The 6,841-nt window shown below is 42.8% G+C and overlaps 1 long non-coding RNA gene across 1 annotated transcript; it reads right to left on the bottom strand.

Moving 5' to 3' along the window:
- Positions 1 to 1,599: 1,599 nt before the first annotated feature.
- On the bottom strand, positions 1,600 to 5,500 carry LOC143988225 (uncharacterized). Its single transcript, XR_013276793.1, has 4 exons — positions 5,376 to 5,500; positions 5,222 to 5,287; positions 1,939 to 2,311; positions 1,600 to 1,814 (listed from the first exon to the last, which is right to left on the bottom strand). It is a non-coding gene; the product is annotated as an uncharacterized LOC143988225 (long non-coding RNA).
- Between the last annotated feature and the right edge of the window lie 1,341 nt (positions 5,501 to 6,841).

Below are 6,841 nucleotides of genomic sequence, written 5' to 3'. Positions count from 1 at the left end.
GAGAGAGAGAGAGAGGGGAGAGAGAGAGAGGGGAGGAGAGAGAGAGAGAGAGAGGGGGAGAGAGAGAGAGGGGAGAGAGAGAGAGGGGAGAGAGAGAGAGGGGAGATAGAGAGAGGCGTAGAGAGAGAGAGATAGAGGGGAAGGAGGGGGCGGAGAGAGGGTGAGAGAGAGAGAGAGAGAGACAGAGGGTGAGAGAGAGAGAGACAGAGACAGAGGGTGAGAGAGAGAGAGACACAGAGGGTGAGAGAGAGAAAGAGACACAGAGGGTGAGAGAGAGAAAGAGACACAGAGGGTGAGAGAGAGAAAGAGACACAGAGGGTGAGAGAGAGAGACTCAGAGGGTGAGAGAGAGAGATACAGAGGGTGAGAGAGAGAAAGAGAGACACAGAGGGTGAGAGAGAGAAAGAGAGACAGAGGGGGAGAGAGAGAGAGACAGAGGGTGAGAGAGAGAGAGAGACAGAGGGGGAGAGAGAAAGAGAGAGAGACAGAGGGGGAGAGAGAGAGACAGAGGGGGAGAGAGAGAGGCGGAGAGGGTGGGAGAGAGAGAGAGAGAGAGAGAGAGAGAGAGGCAGAGAGAGAGGGCGCGGAGGTATGTAGACAAATAATTAAAAACAAAGTATGCAATACATAATAAAATATAGTACATTTAAATTAAGTTTCATGGAATATTGATAAACAGACTGTTCCTTGGCTAACCATACACACACCTGCATTTCACGCATTATCCTCAATTATTTTGGACCCTCAGTTGGCAAAGGACATGAAACATCTTACTTTTTTTTGTCAGACTGGGGTCATCGAAACGTATCACAGCATGATTCTAAAGTATAAGCCCAAAAGAATCCATTTTTAAAATGGATTCAATGGATGCAAGAACTAAATTGGCGGCATTATGCCACAATCACAATGTGATACGTAAACCGGCTCTGACAAAAAAAAGGATGCAAGTGGTGATGAGATTTTGGTGGAAAGGAAAAACCTGGAATTTCCACGTGGACGGAAAAAATGGATTGTTCGCAATGTATTTGAGAAGATGAACACTGACCACACTTTTGTAATGCTTGCAAACATGATTTCGATCATCGAGGGCACAATACATAGTTCTTGGACATCAAAAATCTTCTGATGCCCAAAAACATAGCGCCTGTTGAGAGGCCGGAAACAAGTGCGGCGGTGCTTGAGCATATGACACGCTTTCCAACAGGTGTAAAATGAACTTTATAAGTGTGTCATATCTAAAAGATTGAATTGACATTGCTATATACGGCACTTTCCAAGGCACTACAAACTTTAAAATTGCAAATTTGTTTGATTGTTTCATGTTGACTTGTTATGGTCTGTTGTCTATTCTTTTTTTCACCGAATTGTATTAAAAAAATTTCTATAGAGATAAGTTTGTTGCATCTGTTGTTTTAGGTAGTGCATACTCTTATCGTACACATTGAATTAATTAATAACTTTGATCATGTTATAAATAATACAAATAACTCATTAGCATAAATTTAATTTTTTAATTTATATATTTTATTAAAAACATTGCAAACTAAAATAAACTGCTAACATTAATAATATATTGAATCAAAAAAATGAAAAAAAGGTCAACTGTGAAAACTAAAAAAAGGAATTTAGTGAAACGCCATTTCCGATGCGTCGTAGTCTTCGGAGTAAAGAAATCCAACATAATTCCCATTTGGATCAGGAAAGGTCTGACGCACTACTTTTACTGCACACGATGGGATGACCCTACGATTCCCCTTCCCTAAAAAAACGTAGATCCATGCAATAAAAGCACGATACGCTGTTTTGCGTAATCTCCTGAAATAAAACATTTATTTGATTTAAATCAAACATATAACTTTAAGAAAACTTTAAATTTAAAAAAAAAATTCATTTAAAACGATGGGTAGTCTCATGTAATAATATTAACAAATTCACTGACCTATTGTTGTCGGCATCGACAACAGGACGTTCCTCTAAATACAACATTGTAAACATGAGTCTGACGTGTTCCTCTGTTGCGATTTGAGACGAGAACATATCTGCCTCTGTTATGCATTTCCTTCCCTCTGGTATGCATCCGTCTACCTCGTCTGTTTCCCGGCAACAAACTGATTTCCACCTGGGTAGCCATTGGTATACAGCATTGACACTGACACCAGTCTATGTTGCCTATTCTGTCATTGGCAGTTTCTTGATTTTCTGATGCGGATGACGCAACACTCGACAAAGTAAACCGTTGGATTCACTGGGAAGGCACGGTCAATGTCTCGTGCGGGGTACCTTGCTAACAGCTGTTGGATTATTATCTTGCGCTAAAATTAAAACATTGAATAGATAATTTCTCAAATTTTATTTAAATCAAAAAATATTTGGATTAATTATCAATAAATCAAACTAAAATTGGAGTTCTCTTGTAAAAAAAAAAAAATTTTGGATAAAAAAAAAAAAAAAAAAAAAAAAAAAAAAAAAAAATGAATGAGGTAAGCTGATAGTTCTAATAGACATTTTTCTATAATAGAATGTTTGTAAAACAAAATTTGCTTGATGTATTCTTCAGTCAATATATATGGATATATAATTACATATTTTTCTTTTATCGATTTGAAAAGAGTTACTTTGCATTGCAATAAAAATATACACAAGATAAAAATTAGATTTCAAAATACTAAAGAGAATGAGACATAAAAATGCTTGTGCCTAAAGGCTAATATGCGCTAATTAGACTCCTCCCCCCCTACAGTTGAACAATTGTCATCTTCCACAGGTGTTGTAGGGGTGTAAAAAACCTGTATTATACAGCTATGTGCACCCACTTCAGACATTGAGCGCAACTTATGCTGCAGTGGCGGAATTATCAGGGTCGCAACAGTCGCAGTTGCGACTGGGCCCTGAAATTCCATCACTGTGGGGGGCCCGGCGTGGTTGCTATCCACGGGGCTGTGAGTGGAGAGCGTGTCTGTCATTTAACAGCAGCGCAGAGCCAGAGACACCGGGACTGACATTTAATTTTCCCTCGTTCTCTCTCCCAGGGAACGCTGGCACAGCTGATCTGCTCCCCCTTCCCCTCCTCTCCTGTGTTCTCCGCGGGCATTCAGGTGCGAAGCTAACAAGCTCACATTTCCCGCGGAGACACAGGAGAGGAGAGGAGGGGAGGGGGGGCCGAAGGGGAGCAGATCAGCTGTGCCAGCGTTCCCTGGGAGAGAGAACGAGGGAAAATTAAACTTCAGTCCCGGTGTCTCTGGCTCTGCGCTGCTGTTAAATGACAGACACGCTCCCCACTCACAGCCGCACTGACCCCTCTCCAGTGTGTGCAGAGACTCAGGAAGATCCCGCCGCCCATCAACATCCATAGAGCTGCTGATTGTTGCCTCCCCCCAGGTGCGGGGGGGGGGGTACAGAGATCTGCTGGGGGCCAAGGTGCACATCGGAGTCCAGCAAGGTACAGAGAAACCTCTTTAAGGGGGGGTGACTGTCTAGGGACCCTAAAGTAAGGGTGGCTCTCTGGGGACCCTGATGTAAGGGGGGGTTATCTGGGGATCCTGAAGCAAGGGGCCCTCTGTGAACCCTGATGTCCAGTACCACCGCCATCCCTCCTCCAGTACCACCACCACCACCGTGCCACCCACCTTCAGTACCACCACCACCCACCTCCAGGACCACCACCACCCCTCTCCAGTACCACCACCGTGCCCCCCACCTTCAGTACCACCACCACCACCCACCTCCAGGACCACTGCCACCCCCCTCCAGTACCACCGCCACCACCTCTCCAGTACCACCACGCCACCCACCTCCAGTACCATCGCCACCCTCCTCCAGTACCACCGCCACCCACCTCCATTACCACTGCCACCCCTTTCCCAGGACCGCCACCCCCCTTCAGTACCACCTCCGCCACCCACCTCCAGTACCACCCCCTCTCCAGTACCACCACCATGCCACCCACCTGCAGTACCACTGCCACCCCTCTCCAGGAGCCCATGCCTCTCCAGTACCATCCCCACCCTCCTCCAGTACCACCACCCACCCCTCCAGTACCACCACCCACCTCCAGTACCACCGCCACCACCTCCAGTACCACCGCCACCCCTCTCCAGGACCACCATCCCCCTCCAGTACCACCACCGCCACCCACCTCCAGGACCACTACCCCTCTCCAGGACCACCATCCCCCTCCAGTACCACCGCCACCCCCCTCCAGTACCACCACTGCACTGGTGACACAGGTTTCACTCGGGACACAGGCTGCACAGAAATGTTTTACTTTGTTCTACAGTGGAAAAAAATATAGTATCAAAATCATGCTTTTGGGGGGGGGGGGCCCTTCCTGATTTCTTGCATCGGGGCCCTGAGGTTTCTAGTTACGCCTCTGTTATTCTGCGTGTATATATGACAGTTTGTAAGGGTTTGTCCCAGTGTCAGCAGGGCAAAACACGTATGCCGCAGACACTGTGTAAAATCCTTATTGCGCAGTGCATCGAGCATCACCGGTGGTGAACCGTGAAGTTAAGCCGCAAGGCTTACATTCATGATTCCCATCCAGAAGATGTTGGCACCAGCACCGGAGAGACAATCGAGAGATTGGCATAAGGTGTTGATCTTGATCGCACACCGGTCGGCTAACTATTTTTTTGGATAATTCATAAGCTGTAGTACCTAAAGCCGAAGAATTTAAAGCGTGAGTCTTGCGGTTTTTTGGTAATTTTTATAAGCCAGCAGCTACAAATAATGCAGCTGCTGAGTTTTATAATAATGACACTTACCCGCCCAGCGCGCACGCGATTGTGGCACCCAAAACCAAACTCTCGATTGTCTCTCGGGTGCTGCCGCCTCCATCTTGGCTATGGGAATCAGGAAGTGGAGCCTTGCGGCTTCATTTCCCGTTTCCCTAATGCGCATGCGCGAGTCGTGCTCTGCAATAAGGATGGTCCCTGCTGTCTCTGGGATCCGTGTGTTTCCCAGCAGACAGCTTTGGAAAAGGGCGTAGATATCTGCGGAAAGGGGTGTATATTCTGCAGATATCTATCCCTGAAGTGGGTGCAGATACCTGTACTCCACCCTGAAAGGTCAAGATGGTGGCGCCGGAGGGGGGGGGGAGTGTTCCTATGAGCGGAAGCTCCACTTTAGGGTGGACCTCCGCTTTCAAAAAAAAAAAAAAAAAAAAAGAGAGAGAGAACAAATGATTTAACAAATGATTTAAAAAACATAGTTGGAAAACTTACTCTTTCCTCTTGACTAAACGAAGAATAGTATTCGACGATGTCTGCCGCTGTTCCAGAATTATTAGCCTTCAAATCAAAAGGAAATTAAGAATGGTCATTATATCTTCAAAACAAAATAAAAATAAAAATTGGATAAAGAATAATTTTTACTTACCATGTTGATATCGAGAATACATTTTGACAAATTTTTTTCTTTTCTGCAATCTGCAAAAATTATGCAGTGATTAATTACTTTAGATCTGAATATAATGACGTACAGTTAAATGTAGGCAAAAAAAATAAAAAATTGTAAGACCACAGTTTATATCTTTATGGTGCTATCTCTCAATATATATATCTATATATCTATATATATATATATATATATATATATATATATATGTATGTATATATATTCTAATGAGTGTGTGTGTGTGTGTGAGTGTGTGTGTATATATATCTATAATAACATACACACTCTATCTACGGATATATTTTTAGGACCATGCAAACAAATGGTCTGAAATTATAACTTCGAAAGAATTTACAACTAGTTGAGTTAGATAAGAAAGGAATTGATATAAGGGGTGGGGTAGGGGTGTATTTACCGATAAGGAGAAAAGCTAAGTAAGGTTTTTAGTTTGATTATTTTTAAACTAAACACACATTATTTTGCGAATATATACACACATAATATATGAAAATTACAACAATAAAAAAAAAAATACAATTTAAAATAATTATAATAATAAATGAAGGTGTATACATTTAATTAAATTATTGATTAAAAATATATTTATAAAGATAGATATATATATATATATATATATATATATATATATATATATATATATATATATATATATATATATATATATATATATATATCTATCTATCTATCACTAGATATCTCTCTCTCTATATATCTATATATATATATATATATATATATATCTCTCTATTTACATACATACCCCCACCAATCATATATTTAGTTAGCTGGTATATATAAATGTAAACATAAGACTTAAAGCTATTTAAAGTATGTGAATATATATACACCTATTACAGTTTTGAAGGCCATAAAATGCCAAGATGGCACAAACCCCCCCCCCCCCCCCAAATGACACCATTTTGGAAAGTAGACACCCCTAAATTTAGGGGTACACTAGTGAGACTCACAGGTAAAAAAGCACCTAGGCTGTCAACGACTGTATCAAAACGCTACAAGAAAAACTGTTAGCGATCGCAGGGATCAGGCCTGACTCTGCGAACGCTGCAGTTATGCGTGTTGTGTTTTGTAAGTGACAGTGATCGATCGATACTGCACTTGGGTGGGCTGGTCTGGGCTTGGCGGAGGGGCTAAACGCAGGTGCTAGCAGGTATCTGGGCTGATCCCGCTAACAATGCGTTTTGGGAAACCTAAACTGCTGGCGACGCTAATATAGATCTGATCAGATACTATATTACTAAGGGAGGTGTTTGCTTTGTGCGTGGGTGTTAGCGGTACTGGCACTAACCTGACGCTGCCTGGGGCGACGCAGACCTTATCTGACCCTCAAACTTATATCACCCGCCGGGTGATCAGGGGGTTAAACCTTTATTAGGTAATAAATGGCGGGTGCCCTGAAACTATAAAAA

Source organism: Lithobates pipiens, unplaced genomic scaffold (genome assembly GCF_037356315.1).
Source record: "Lithobates pipiens isolate NorthernLeopardFrog02 unplaced genomic scaffold, aLitPip1_a1.2 Scaffold_1, whole genome shotgun sequence".
NCBI lineage: Eukaryota > Metazoa > Chordata > Amphibia > Anura > Ranidae > Lithobates > Lithobates pipiens.
The sequence above is the reverse complement of the archived record's forward strand: the minus strand, read 5'-3'. Positions and strand labels throughout refer to the sequence as shown.